The following is a 16,688-nucleotide window of genomic DNA, read 5'->3' as shown; positions in this document are numbered from 1 at the left end:
TAGCTTGTTTCCGTTCAACATAAATTCAAAATTTGTTTGTGTTACAGATTGTGTTCTAAAATGAACAATGTTCTACTTGTCCATATTTACAAATAAGTCATTTACATTACACCATATAATCTGACATTTAATATTCTTTGAAGGTCGTTTTCATTTTCGGCTAATAATACTACATCATCTGCATATAATAATATACAAATCTTTTCACCATTTACATTTATACCAATATCTAATCTGTTTATGTCATCAACTAAGTCATTTATGAAAATATTATTAGTTACTTAGTGTGCTAGTGACCTAATACGGTATATATGGTTCGCTCGAATCCCCATTTGGAATTTACTGACCCCTGATATACCGTATTACGTCACTAGCTCACTATGTAACGAATTAATCTTACCGACTATCTTAACGTGTAAAATTTAGACTAGTGGCCTATCAAAATGAGCAAGTCTTCGATACAGTTAGCGTTAACATGATTAAGAAACTACTTTCTTTCATTCTACAAAAACAGATGCCAACAAAGACAACTTGTTAGATTTAAATGTGTTTTATGAATTTATTTCACTTTATCATCACTTTCTTCGTTTGTTGAAACCTTTCAGATTTTTTCTCAGTACTGTTTTGTTTTTCTAAAGGGACGTTACCCCACTACTAATCGTGTATGAAATAACTAACCTAATATCAAATGTACACGGATTCCACGAGGAAGCTTTTAACCAATCATATTCCTAAAAATGTATAGGAGGTAAGATAATAAATAATAACGGCGATAATATGCAGACTTGTTTTAGGCCAGAATTTACTCCAAACTAATCAGTCAAATTGCCATTTATCTTGACACAAGATTGAACATTATAATATAAAGAATGTAAAGCATTTAACATTTTGGTACTTAAACCTAAGGATTCTAATTTACTAAACAACAAATTACGTTTAACCCAGTCATATGCTTTTAAAATCTATAAATGCACCGAGTGTTGAAAGTTAACAAAGTTTTCTTGTTTCAATGATAGTTGTTAAAATTGATGGATGGTCTCTGATACTGCGACTCTTTCTGAAACCATTCTGTTCGTCGTTGATCACTTCAAGATCGGTAAGTTTTCTGGTCAGACGAGCACTTAGGACGCCACAGTATAGTTTATATGCCACTGTTTTTAGTTTAAACATTTTGTATTTGTTCAAATACAAATTGGATAAGACACAAGTCAAACAGACTTATGAAGTCTTCTCTATTTAACATTTATAGCAATATAGTACAAAAATATATGTATGAGCATGCTTGTATAGAATAATATATACATATATGGATCAAAAGACGGAAAATTGAAGAAAAAAGAAAATAATAATAACACAGAAAAAAAATTTAAAAAAATGAATATTTAGAAAACAAACACTAAAAATAAGATATAAAATTTAAAAAAAACCAACCGAAAAATAAAAAGGACAAAAAGGGGGAAGAATTTTACTAAGATGATGATGTGTGTGCGATCATGGTTTGCTTTCTAGACAATTTGAAATCTTTCCGAACTTTGAATAAACTCGAAGACATTTTTGAAAATGGTTTGGTTTTGCTCTAGAGAAAGAAAACAACTACCAGAGGATAATAGTTCTATGTTTATTTTACAGATCATATTGAAATTTATCGCAGTTTCAATATGAAAAGCATCACGATCCGCACAGCTGAACGACATTGCAAAGAGTCTGCACAGAGAAATAAGTCTTTCTGCAATATCATTAATACATATTATAAAATGTAAGGGTCCAAGGACCGACCCTTGAGGAACTCCAGCTGAAATTCTGCAAAGTTTTGAAGAAGATTGCTTCATAACCACTCTTTGTTTTCTATCACTTAAGTAGCTTCTAAACCATTTTAAAAGATTTCCATATATACCATAAGTCTTCATTTTATGTAATAAACCATCATGCCAAACTGTATCAAAGGCTCTTGAGAAATCGCAAAAAACAAAACAACTTATCTCTTTCTTTTCAAGTGAGTTCAATATGCAATTATATATTTCTAACAGTTGGTGAACCGTTGAACATTTAGAAGGAAAACCCGATTGATACTCATAAATTAATTTAAATCTTTGTAAGTTGTTGTATACATATTTATATACAACACGTTCCATGACTGCCTAGGCAACTTATGAGTGATATAGGTCTATAATTGGAAGGTATTAAAGGAACTATCCCCCTTTTTAAATAAGGCTATAACATTTGCAATTTTCCAGCTGGATGGATACTTGCACTGCTGCAAGGATTTATTAAATGTAATATATAATGGAATTGCAATTTTTTCGGGACAAATTTTAAATATCTTATGACTAATAACATCCGGGCCTGACGCTTTTTTTTAAAGGATTTATAGTTTTTATAATGTCAACAATTTCAATAGTACTAATCACTATATCATTCAATAAATTGTTAGTTTTTTTTTGTCCACATCGGGTTATTGAGCATCAACATCTGCTAGCGATTAAATAAAACAAAAATACTTATTTAGAATGTCGCATTTCTCGTCGTCTCTATCGGCGAAGTCCTCGAAACGACCATCATTAAGAATATTTTTTAGTGGGGGTATGTTATTAGATCCTCTATTTGGCTTAATCAGCATCTTCATTATTTCCGATAAGTCTTAGAATCTGAAGCGTTATCTAGAATAAGTATAATATTTTCCAAGTTTTTCTCAAAATTTTCTTTCTCTTCTTTTTTCATATTATTCACTTTATTCCTCTGTTTCTTATATTTATTAATATCCGTTTCGTTTTTAGATTTAATTGATTGTTTTTCGTAATCTATCCCTTATTCGAATTGCTTTTCTGATATTACTGTTAAACCAGTGTTTGTCATTGCCACGTATAGTCTCTATTTTGATTTTAGTGAATATAGTGACCATTTCGTCTACTTCCTCAACATTGGAAAAGATTTCACTCCATTCACACAGTGGGTATGGTTGTCCTGCGAGAGAACGTTCTGTGCTGGTGATTTGGTCCTGTCAGGTGCTGGTGGGTCCTGATTCTGTGCTGGTGGGTCCTGATTCTATGCTGGTGGGTTTGTTTACATTGTATCAGAACGGCAATAAAACGACTGTTTTGTTGCTTAATTTTTCTCTGATGCGTCATAAGTACCATGCAAAGTATATTACAACAATATTATATTTCAAAAGTCGTGCAAGTTCGTTAAACGGAATTGTCCTGACGCTGTGCTGGTGATAAGAAAAACGGTCCTGGTTCTGTGCCTGATTCTGTGCCTTTATATTTTAGTTAAAAGTGGCATATATTCAAGATCATTGATGCTGTACTGTTATTGACTAATTAACTGTTGTCTGCTTTCTTGAAATTGACATTGTTGTGAATCTGTTTACTGTTATTATGAGAGAAAAAATACCCCTTTTTTATAATTTTTTTAAATTAACTGTAATCTTATTTATTGGCCTGTTAATGGAACCCTTCTTGCCCCCTTTTAAGATAAGAAAATATGTTTACGATTTTCGGGATTACGATCATTTTGCAAGATCACCAAAATACGTTGTAATTTATACAATACTTATATAAAGTAGATGATGTGGTATGTTTGTTGTTAATGGACAAATTTCCATAAGAAACCAAAGGAAGTATGTGTTAACAACCATACGTCATCGTACGACCTTCAACAATAACCCATAAAATAAAAATGTAAAAGGTTTTGCATAAAAATAGAGAGCAAAAATATAAAACAAAGGACTTAATGAGCGTTTAATCATATGTCTTTAGCAGCTTAAACGCATTTGTTTTTGAACAATTTAGTACTGACTATAAGAATGGCAATAGTATTGCGGGTTTGTTTGTTTGGTTTTTTTTGGAGGGGGGATGGGGGATAAGTTAGAGCGAGGTTACAGTGCAACTTTTAAGCTTGGAATAGTTTCCCGTAAGATTTAAAAGTTGTATTTTAAAAGAAAAATGTATCTTATAGCTATTAAGAATCACTTGCTGTATCTGTAAGATTTTTTCAACATTATGTTTTGAATGAATGGTTATCAGGTATTTTTTTTTCGAAAGTTCGATAGAACACTAAAAAAAATAATTATTTTATGAAAGGGCAGACTAGAATATGTCAGAGAATGAAGACGAGATAACCTAGAGAACACTAACAAAACTAAGATTTCTTAGCTTTTCATTTCAAAATTCCAAAATAAATAAATATTTTTGATAAAGAAATACGGGGGAGGAAGTGAACAATGTGTCCTACTTTTCTATATTTAAATAATTTTATGAATAAAAATCAAATGTGTCTTAATTATAATTGAAAATGAGTAAATGGAAATAATACCTAACTAAAATACACTTTTATTTTAATATTGGTAATATCACTAAGCTTTTAAGTTTTGTGTGTCAAACACACCATCTCTGTAGTAATACTCCTTACTAAGATATTTCACTTCATTTTTTTTCTGCATTTTTTGATATTGTGAATTCTTAGTATTATTATATTTAAGTGTAACCTTAATTTATATTTAAAAAAACTGAATCTAAAGCCAGATATATCAAACATTTTTGTTTCCATCTATCCGTTTTCAGGACTTTAACAATCAACGTAAACACGCCTTGAAAGTAAAATGCGTACTGGGCTGTCTGTAATCGACCATTTTTAGACACCCTCCTAAAAAACACAAGCCGGGGGTGGGGGTTCAGAGATACAAATTAAGTACTTAGATCAATATTATATCTTTTCGTGTATGGTTTATGACCCCTTCTGTGGCATGTCAATTACGAAATGTGCAAACTGCAATAGTATCAAAACAGCACAGACAATGAATAATAGAGATATAATTTTGTACATATATCAAGGGGAAACTTCTTGCAAAGCATTATTATTTATAGTTCATTATTGTATTTAGTAGAAAAAGAGAATTTGGTGAAAATAAAATCACTATTTTTGTAGAAAATTCACAGACCTTTGTACAGAGATTTTTGTTATGTTTAGCATGGGATCAACACAAGGGTACATTATCCTTAAAAATCTATTTAAAAGTATTTGAAACTACCGTTTGCTTTGTTAATTGTGCCTTCAATTTCAAAAATTAAAATATCTCGTAGCTTCATACTACCATTTGAGTATAAAACAAGTACATAAGTTTAAAAAAGAAATTCTTAGATTAAACACCTACATTTAACTTTAAAAGGTCATAACAGTTTAAAACAATACAAATCTACACACACAAAAAACTGGCTTAATTTCAACTGGTTATCAACCTGAATCGCTATAAGATCATATATAAGCTCACCTGTGTCGAGGGGTCGTGTGAGGTTCATGTATTGTCTTGGCGTCCGCAATTAGAAAAAGATCTTTTCTGAAATTACTTGACCAAATGTTACCAAATGATTTTTCAAAAGTGAATCTAGGAAAAACGATATTTATCAACAAACATGACCACTGTCTGTTAAAATGTATTCGAGTTTTTAGTTACAGCCGATTCCATTGAGTATGTAGGCAAAGGTAATATCCTTGGTTAGCTTGCTTGTTAGCTAAACCGTGAAGTCATTGTTAAGTAAGGTATACTACCCTCCTTTCGAAGTAGCTTGGTCCTACAGACAGAAAGATGTGTCATTTGTCGGACTAGTCTACTCTTAAAGTATGGTAGTTTACATAACCTAACAATGACTTTTCTGTTCAGCAAGCAAGATAACCAAAGATATTCCCTTTGTCTACACACTCATTGAAATCGGCTTTAATATTGCAAAAGTTCAAGCAATTAGGGCAAAACTTACCGAGTAAAAAAATCAAAAGGCCAATGTCTATCTACCTTGCACATTTCAGAAAATTCAGATCAGATAACGAAACTGGGTCCAACAACATTTATAAGCAATTTAAGATTTTGACCCTCACAGTTTCAATTCACCACAAATATTCTCGTTACAACGAATCATTTTAAATACAAAAATATCAGTTGCAGCCTTTTGTTTATCTATTAATATATGTATACGGATAAAGTTATGAAAGGCAGTGAGGAGTCCATGTCATCTGAAATAAATGCTAAGCATAGATCTAGAAAGCGACAGATAATCATGACATTAAAAAAACTCTCTTCTTTTCGACTTTTTTCGAACAAATTGACACATAAAATGAATTATATAGTATTGTGGAATTTTTAACTTGTGTTCAATTCATTGGTTACACCTTTTATTAGGATAACAATCCTGTCAAGTATGAGCTGGGTAAATTATTTCAGAAAAGAAGATGGAAATGTGAAAGTTTCCGTGTGTCAGGTGCAACAGCATACGAACAGCTAACATGCCTCGTCAGGGTGGAACCTAAAAAGTCCACGAAAATTTGATTTAAAACGTTTATTCGTTCCAACAAAGTTGTTGAGATTTTGTTTAGGATTTAACCATCTACGACAACAAGATTTTTTTTTTTAGAATTTACAGCTCTTCTATAAATATATGCAAAGCAAACCATTGATCAAACAAATTGCTTGCTATGATTGATTGGATGTTTGTAAACGACAGGTACGTAGTCTGTTTACTATATACTAGAATTTGTTTGGACAATAAACATTAACTTCAATTCCCGTCAGTTTGTATTTGTCCAATCAAATCCCACTATGTATTGAAACTACGCCTACCTATTGTTTGAAAACATCCAAGCAAACATAGCAAGCAAGTCAATCAAAGTTTTTTTTTTGCATGCTTTTATAAAAGAGCTGTACTATATAATCCAAAGAAGCGTTTAAGTCTTTCGCCAAAAAATACTATCAATTTCTTTTTGTCCTATGTAAACTTTCGTACCATTTCCTTTCATTCATGATCATTAAATTGAACTGTAAAATATTTTCTTGGTACCTTCTTAATTCCTTTATAAGTCTTATGTAAACATAATTATGACAATAACTGTTTTGGGCACAAGATTCACTGCACACTTTTAAAGTTCTGCTTCACCAAACATTAAAATGTGAACTTAAGTTTTGAGACTTTTTTAATCGACACGATTGGGATTTTTACATCAGAGGCCCCTGAGGGGCCTCGGGTGTATTGCCATCGCCTACTTTTCAATTCGCGCAAAGATCAAAGAGATGCATATATAATTAGTTTTGGAATAATAACCGACATTATAGACCCGCGGACCTATATAGTGCAGAATAAAATTCCGTATCACTTCTTTTAAATTCATGTTTTCAATGGATACTCAGTTTTTTTTAATTTTTCTTAATGCAAAATTTATAATATGAAAATGTTTTGTCGTTAGAAATATTTGTATTTTAATCAAACGATCTTCAATATCAAAAAATTGTTGTTGCGGATGAATACCACGAGTGCGCAAGAGGACAAGAGCGAGTGTGTAGAAAATCGAGAGGAAATCAATTCACACATTTATACACAGAAAGGTAATTATATTTCAATTATTTGATTTGGAGTAACCTTTTTAAACCGTTTGTAGCATATATTTGTCTATAATATTAACGTAGGAAAACCAGGAAAATTTAATCTGTCATATTTAATATCAAAATAAATTATCAGGTCACGTCCCCCGCAGCCATTTTGAAAATACCAGCAGATTGGGTAGGAGTAACAAGAACCTTCAAGGCCTTTAAAGATAAGGTTACTATTTGTGTATTTTTTATAACAACAATTTGTTTTTATAAAGATCTCAACAATTTTTTGAGTTAAATTTCTTTTCTTCGTAAATAACAAGTAGATTGATCACTTGGACACACACACGGAACTATTTTCTGTTTTTTAAGATACTGTTTCGGATTTTCGCTCCCCGACTTAGTTTGTTGCATTCAATATGTCTCCTTGACTGGAAAATACGCGGAATTTGTGTCTAGAACTATGTCTATGTAAGTAATTCTAATATATAATTATTGGTTGAATTTATTGTTTATATAATATTCAGAGAAGACTTTTTCTTCTTCCTATAGAGTTGGACTCTTTTTGAGTGTATAAAGACTCTTGCTCGTAAAATCAAGAGTCTTACTTTACACTGAAAATGTCAGAATTTGGGTTAATCACATTTACTGAATTACTATAGATATATTGGGAGAAACCTTACAGTTTTGGAGATATAAATATAGATTAACTGTCCTGTTTTTTAAGTCTTCCTTAGCTTGTAGTATTGTATTATTTTGACCATATATGACATGTATCGCCAACATTATATGATAATTTGATGACATACTTGTGCTTATCATTCTCTACAGCATTATTTAATTTAAATGTGTAACCATATCCATGTCAAATTTTAGTAACTTATATTAGACATTTGTTCACACATACATGCATATGTGCATATGAAAACTTGAATTGAGCAAATATGATTAGTTATATCTATGAGAAATACAATCAGTTAACTTTATCTATGAGCACCCATGAGATCTTAAATTGAGCAAATATGATCAGTTATATGTTGAGTAAAATTTGAGCTAGATCTACTCAATTGAGTTAGATATATATATCAATATTGAGACTAATCTAAATGGTTATTTGAGCACACATGAGCCTATTTATACTATTGAGAGCAATATTGGGATACTGCATGAGCAAACTAAGCAAATCTTTATTGAGACAAACCTATGAGCGCTATATTTTTAAATTTGTTCTTGACAATTTTTTGTTTATTTTAAAAAAAAATATAGGGACAACAGAGTTGGTGTATGTGGGTTCAATTCCCACCCTAGGCATTCATTTATATTGGCTGGTGCAAAGCGGGCAGTTTAGCTTAGTGGCCCCACACTGACTCTGTTGTTCATATGTTACTTAATAAAATTAGGCGGCATCGTTCAGGTCTTGCCATCTTTATTTTTCTATTCAAAAATCAGACACAACAAAACCATTGAATCATTGTGAAAATTATACCACAGATAACTATGGTAAAACTTTAATTGTTTTTGGCATAATTAAACTTGGCTGCCATCCAAGATCTAAAACGTTTTTATATTGATGAATTATATATATCAGATTTGGATTCTTTTGGTTACAAAACATTTTGGATGGTACATGTACATGTAGGTAGCGGCCAAATCTTTATTTCTAAAGGCTTAAAGCTTTCAGGTCTGAAAATTGCCCAAAATCATCACATTTTGACAAATTTGGAACATAAAATGTACTTTTATGAAAAGAACTGATTTATTGAGTGTTAAGACTTTTGAAATAGACCCAAATTACGAACCAAATTGAGAACTTTTTGGAGTTTTATATAGTTTAGGCTATTTTGGGCAATAAGTGAAACTTGTCCTTTGAATCAGTGGTTTCACAATAACCATTATATACTAAGTATCTGTTAAAAGATAGCTCTTTCACAGTATATTGTTAAACTTAAAGATAAATATATACCGACAATGACCAATATTAATGATGGAATGAGATTATACATGTATATATACTGTTTTATATTGTTACATGTACATACATAAATGAAAATTAAAACCAAACTGTTGTCATTATTCATAAAAAAAGAAAAGGGAGGTATGATTGGTATAAATCAGACACCAGCTCTAGACAAAATGATGAAAAAGAAATAAAGCTTATAACCATACAACATTTTTACAATCAGAAAAAAACTATACATAAATCAGTTAGAAATAGCCATGAAATGTCAAATGTTAACAATATATACAAGAAAACTAATGGCCACATCAATGTACAATCGGGAAATCAAGATATACACCAAAAAATTACAAGGCCTGTTTTACAGGTTTCTTACAAAGGACCGACACATTCATATGGTAGTTGTGTTCTATATGTATAGTGCAAAATGTTCTCATTGCTAAACCAGTGGTATCCAAAGTATTAAATCCAGAACAAAGTAAAAAAAACCTAACAGTTGAAAAACTATCCAAATGTTGTGATATTCAATTAACAAAAATACCATCATTAGCAAACGGCTATCTACATATAATACATTGTAATATTTACAATGAACCATTTAATAATTAAAAACCAATTGTTCTTTTTACCAATTGTTCAAAGAATTGAAGGTCTTTCCACAAGTGAAGATCTATTTTATTATCAAAATATTAAAAATCAATCTAAAATGTCAGTTCCTATGGCTTTATAATATATAAATATGAATTTAAAGCAAAGGTCAAAATTTAGAACGTGCAAATTACCTATGACCTTGACCTCAATTTCAAGGTCATAAACCAAGGATCTCAAATCAAAAGACCCTAGGTCTTTATTATGTATGGTTAATGAGTTATATGACTTTACGCATAATTCTAAATATAAGATGGGCAAAAACTCCTATTTATTGTTTGCGCACCCTTTCAACAAAAATTTATAAGTAACGGCATGTTGCAACTAACAATTTAGTGAAAATAAGATGTAGATATGTTATAAGGTTTTGAAAATAAGTAAAAATAAGCCAAAATAAAAAATATAGAATATGACCTTGACCCTTGACCTAATTTTCATTTTTTTTGGACCAAGGATCTCAAATTAAAAGACCCTAGGTCTCTATCACTTATGGTTTACCAGTTAGAAATGCAAATCACTTATATCAAATACATAAGGGGGAATAACTCTCATATGGAGTATCAGGATAGCTTCGGTTAAAACTAAAATCCGAATCCTGAAGATGTAACGAGCAATTTGGTAAAATAAATTTGTCGTAATCTTTTACGGTTGCGAAGGAGTAGTGGCCACCAGAAAAACAGTGTTTGGGGAGATAACTCTTACTGCACGGTTGTCAGTTTTAAAGCGTATAAACTATACGATATCATATTCCAAATATCTAAGCGACATCTTTTGAAACAACAAAATTACGCAAGAAAAAAAATTAGGCGGAAGAAAAAAAAAATAATAATCAGAACAAAATCAATAGGTCTTTCCACGGAAAGGTGGAAAGACCTAATTAGAAAACAGAACCTACAATGTACATGTATAGCTGCTAATTTAAAAAAGAAATATAATGGATAAATGATTGACTGTGTTACAATAAAACCAAGATACAAATGTAACTCAGTGAAGCTATTTATGAACATTTACAAAAATGTAAAGAGTTTGTGTTGACTGCAACACAAATCTAGAATAAGGGATAGTAATCTTGCTGTGTTAACATCCATTTAATTAGCAATTGATCCAAAAGCTAAATGTTTCAGAAAAAAGACCTGGATACTACATGTACAAACATTGTTAATTAATGCCATTTGTAGAGCAGGATTTGCTTACCCATCCGGAGCACTGAGATCACCTGTTTTGGTGGGGTTCGTGTTGCTCAGGCTTTAGTTTTCTATGTTGTTTCTAGTGTACTTTTATTTGTATGCATGTCTTTTTCAGTTTTAGTCATGGAATTGTAAGTTTATTTTCCATTTATGAGTTTGCTGTTCATCTGGTATCTTTAGCCCTAAAGTTTCCCCTGGGTCAATTATTTTTTTCGCCACCTCTTTCGCCAAAACAATATATTTTTCCCCACTTTATTTTTTAATTAGCCACAATATTACAATTTATCTGTTTTGATATGATTGTCTTAAACCTCTTTTTCATAGTTCAGTGAGTGACTATATAAATGTAGCTACTTGAAGAATTGTTTGCTATGTTGATTCTCTATTATAAGTTATACGCTAACGATTTTTGTATGTGTGCAACTATATGGTCATAATGCCAATCTAACATTTCTCATTTGACCAAGTAATCATTGATAATTCACAAAGTTAAGTTTCCTAGTTCAAGTCAGTATCTCAGATATGATAGCATATTATATTTAATATTTGTACTATATTGTATGGTGAACATATCTGTCTGGTAGGTATAATATAAACACCTGTCATTTATCAATAATTCAACACAACTTGAGGTCCTCTGATGTTCAGTACTTCAGTACTTTGATTGTATATGAGAACATGGTTTATCTATTAGTTGAAAATGCGGCTTTGAACTAGCTTTCAGTACCTGCGAGCATTCGTTGTTCAATAATGTGTGTTTTTGTGTTATTATTTTATGTGATAAATTGTTGTGTTGGTACACCACTGTAACAATAAAGGAGGAAATGAGGAGGGTTGGTTGGGTGGGAGTGGGGAGGGTATGCGGAGCACTAACAAACATGTCTATGCGGCATGGGCTTTGATCATTGTTGAAGCATCAATGTAAGGGGCATTTAATATCTTAATAAAACTATTCTTATTTTAGATACTATATACTGTTATCTGATATTGGACGAAAGATGTTGCCCTTTTATGTAATTATGTAATACAAGTTACGATCATTTGAAAACACATATAAAACAGCCAAATGGATGCACAAGAGCTAAAATAGGAGTCATAGATCCTATGGACAACAATTATCTGCCCAATTTTATTGATTTTGTAACATTTGTTTCAAATATGACCAACTTCTTATCCAAAATCACCAGCACCGTATCAGGACCCACCAGCACAGTATTAGGACATGAATAAATTGAGAAATGCTAAATTTTAATAAATTGCAATGTTTTTTCACAAAATAGTTTTGTCGTGTAGATTGCGGTATAAAAAGCGGACTCTATGAGCATTTTTGTTTTATTTTTTCAGCTCTAGATTTTCTGAAAATGAGCATTTTTGTGTTACGCTTACTGAAACAGTTTAGAGGGTCAACTTTTTAATGGTTTACATATGAACCCATAAGAAACAAAATTTAAAAATCTCAACTGTTTTCTTCCATTTTTTATGAGTGAAAACGTCAAAAATCATCATTTTCGTCTTTGTTTACATTTTTTCATTGATCACCAGCACCCGTCAGGACCGAATCACCAGCACAGAACGTTCTCTCGCAGGACAACCATACCCACCGTGATTCAATTGCATTCAACATATTTGAAAACTTATCAACATCTGTTTTTTCATATAACCATATTTCCCGTTTAAACGACTTTGTTTCGGACTTTGGACATTGTAAAAAAATAACAGAGACATCGTGATCACTGATGTTAGCATGTACATTCAGAACATCAGAAAAATTGTATAGCATCACTTAATAAGATCGAATCAAGCAAAGTACTACTGTGATCACTTATCCTTGTAGGTTTAATAATTACGTTTTTTTAAATTAAATTGATGAATTATATCATATAACTTATTATTATTATACGAAAATAAATCTGAATTCAAGTCTCCAGAAATCACAAGTTTTCTGTATACTGATAACCAAGTTCAATAGTATGATTTAGCCGTGTCCTATATTCAACATCTGACCATTCTGGTCGATAAGTACAACATAATAAAAAAGTTTGACCTTTACCTCTGATCTCCACACAGATAGTTTCGTCAATTTGGTTTTCGAGTACACCTTTTCTGGTGACTGATATATCATCTTTTGTATATATGAGTAAGCCTCCTCCGGCGTTATTACGATCTTTGCGGAATATATTTTGTGAAAATGAATCTATGATTAAATCTTCGTTATTTATTTTTGGATCTAAGTGCGTTTCAGTGACTGTTACCAGTGGCGTAGCCAGGGTTGAAATGATGTGGATGTTTCGCCGAGCGGAGCGAGGCGAAAAATATTTTGGACCTTTTTATGCAGAAAATTATTTTTTATTTAAGCACATGTACTCCCCCAGAATCCGACACTAGTTAGATTTTTGTTTAAATTCAAAACACTCACGGGCACCAGTTCATATATTTTTATTGTTAACCAAATTTTATTGTTTCCTCAAAACTACCATCATTCAATTCATAAACATTTGATGTAAAGTTTCCCACCAAATCTCATATTTGACATATCAAAAACGGACCCGATTACAGCGGCACTTGTGTATAATTTAGGAACTTCGGAATATAGGAACTGAAGTGTTTCTCTTTCCAGGAATTTGAGTCTACAACCTTGGGTTTTTGATTTTTGATTACTGATCTTAACGCGTTGCAGGAGACATAAAAAATACCGGGCATCCGATCGTCCGGTCTTGTTACATTGTAGCACTCTCATGTTTACAATTCTTCAATATATCATAAGTAATGTCTTTGACAATTTGGAAAATAAGTCGTAATCAAATATTTTTAACCAGTTATGACCCTTCCCAGATAGAAACGGGAATTCATAAGCCTAGGACTTTAATATCACGATCTATTACAAATTGATTTTTTTTATCACGTCGTTTACCATATCGCAAAAAACAATATCAGGATAATATGGTGTTTTAGTTGTCAGTTGCTATAGTCAAATGAGAAGCCATCTCTCCACTAGGTTAAATTTCAGATGAAACATGTCCACGGGTCTGCGTATCAGTCCTCTCCGCTTGCCTTAGCCGATGAGTTTTTTTACAAACAAAAGCTAACTTGAAACACTATATTGCGATTTAGCTATCTTGTTTACATAAACTAAATTATCGCAAATGAAAGACCGGGCATGCTGCTTCGAAAATGACTGGACGTTATCCCCATGTCTTCAGCCTTGTTATATTTGGAAACTTCCGAGTTAGACTGCTGCTATTTTTGTTTTGTCAAAATGATGTGGATGCTTGAGCATCTGAGCATACATGCAAGCTACGCCACTGAGTTACAATATCAAACTCTTCTGCGAAATTCTGAATGAACTCAATCTTACTTCGTAAACTACGAATGTTAATATTGCATATTTATATGGAGTTATCAGTTTCACGAGAAAAATCGTTTTCATGTTCATTTGGACCAGGATTTTGTTCAACGCTTCCAATTATCAGGATGAAGTGTAACACAAATAGAATGAATAAAACATTTATATTTGGATCAAGACTCTGGAGAAGCGACAAGGAGACGACGAGAAATGAACAACGAGAATTGATAAGTAGAATTTCCGAAAAAGTTTCTCCGTTGAAACAAAAATTATCTGATCCGGAAAAGAGAAATTTACATGAATTGAATAACCCTATGGCTAACCTGTATTGTTCAATACAATTACCCATTAGGCAAAAGTACAACAAACAAAAACAATTTATAAGACAGGTTGCCATTCAGGTTACACAAACAAAGTAGATCACACACATCATCATCCAAAGTCATACAGGTATTACACAAATATACACAAAGAAAATAAAAGTACATTGTAAAACAAATTAAAGTGAAGGAAATCATTTTCGATTCAAAAAATGGGAAAATTAGCTCACAACAAAATGTAAATATAAATTCCGGGATTTTATTTTATACAAAACTGTTCAATACTTTATGCTATTATCTATAGCAAATCTTTTTGATTATTTGATTTTTGGTCAAAGCTTTTAAATATATAAAAAGGTTGTTCCCCGTAGCTGCACATGTATGAAATATACATATAACATCTGATAACATGACTTGAAATTGATTTCTTACAACTATGATAAACTCAATTGCAATATTTTATAGCACTATATTTTTATACAGGTATAAATTATTTGAGACAATTATATTTTGTTGTTTATTTAAATTTGTTCATTGTAACTATAATGGCATACGGATGCCAGTACAAATATTATTTAAACGAGGTTTCAGAAATTATATATATATATTTGTTTGAATTAAAAGAAAATAAAAGAAATATTAACAACAAAATCAATATCAGGAAAAAATGGAAAAATGGAAAAAAAAGAAAGAAAAAAGTGTAACGTGATTTTTTTTCTATAGATACTATTTTCTCATTGTAACATGAGTTTGTGAATTTATTTAGACATTTTAATTATTTGAAACTTTTTGATACAATTAAATTATACCAGATTTATTTGCTAGCAATATTAATAACACATGAAACAATTTTTAATGTACATTAGAGATATTTAAAAAAACAAGTAACAACTGTCTAAGATACATATATTTACACTATCTTAATATTTTATGTTTTTATATCTAATATGCGCCATTATTGAGGTTCTCATCGCTGTTCTGATTGGTGGTATCTTGGGATGGATCTGGTATTTTTTGTTGGTTGTCATCGTCTGTGGATGTCTCAAGAGCTGTTATGTCGCCATAGTTTTTGATTAGTTTTGTTGTACCTTTCTCTGTTGTTTTGGCAAATATGCTACCATCGGATGTCCAGTATGCGAAAATTTTATGGTTGTACTTGAGGTCGGCTAACTTTTGTGTAAGACCAGTTTTATATTGTGTTAAGTTCTCTGTTATGAAAATGCATCACCCTTTAAGGATTTTTTGTTGGTATATGGGTCATTATCAAAAAAACATGCAAAACTATGTTATTGGGTCTTTTGAAGTCACAGACATGAAAATATATCAAAATAACACTTGCATATGTAAGATATGAATGTTTTGTGATACACAATATACAGTTCACAGTATGAAATGTTATAAAAACATCCTTAATGTTTTCTTAAACCCTTGAAGATAGCCAGAATTAACTGTTATTTTTTACTATAAATCCTTTCAGATTTGAAATAGGAATATTATTCATATCATTTGTTATTATGATTTATCACTTTTTATTGCATTTGGTACATACAAACATTGTTTAATGATTTAGGAGGTGTATGTTGGTTTTATAATAAAAATTTTCACCAAAAGGAAATGTATCATTTTTTAAGTCAATGGTGTAACCAAAGGACAAATTAGTAGGATAAGAGTTGTCTTTCGCAAGATTTGGGCATTTCCAACAGTTTCTCCCTTAGCAATGTTACCTGTAAGCATGTTATGCAAAAGAAAACAAACTATTATGTTGAAGATTTAGTGAAAAAACTCGTAAAAGTAAGTAAATGTCATATCGTAATTGGAAATAGTGTCCATGGTGTACCCTTTATAAAAATCATTTTTTGAAAACATTTCCTTAACTTTGAAT

The sequence above is a fragment of the Mytilus galloprovincialis genome, chromosome 8 (genome assembly GCF_965363235.1).
Source record: "Mytilus galloprovincialis chromosome 8, xbMytGall1.hap1.1, whole genome shotgun sequence".
Classification (NCBI taxonomy): domain Eukaryota; kingdom Metazoa; phylum Mollusca; class Bivalvia; order Mytilida; family Mytilidae; genus Mytilus; species Mytilus galloprovincialis.
Note: the sequence above shows the minus strand (reverse complement) of the source record.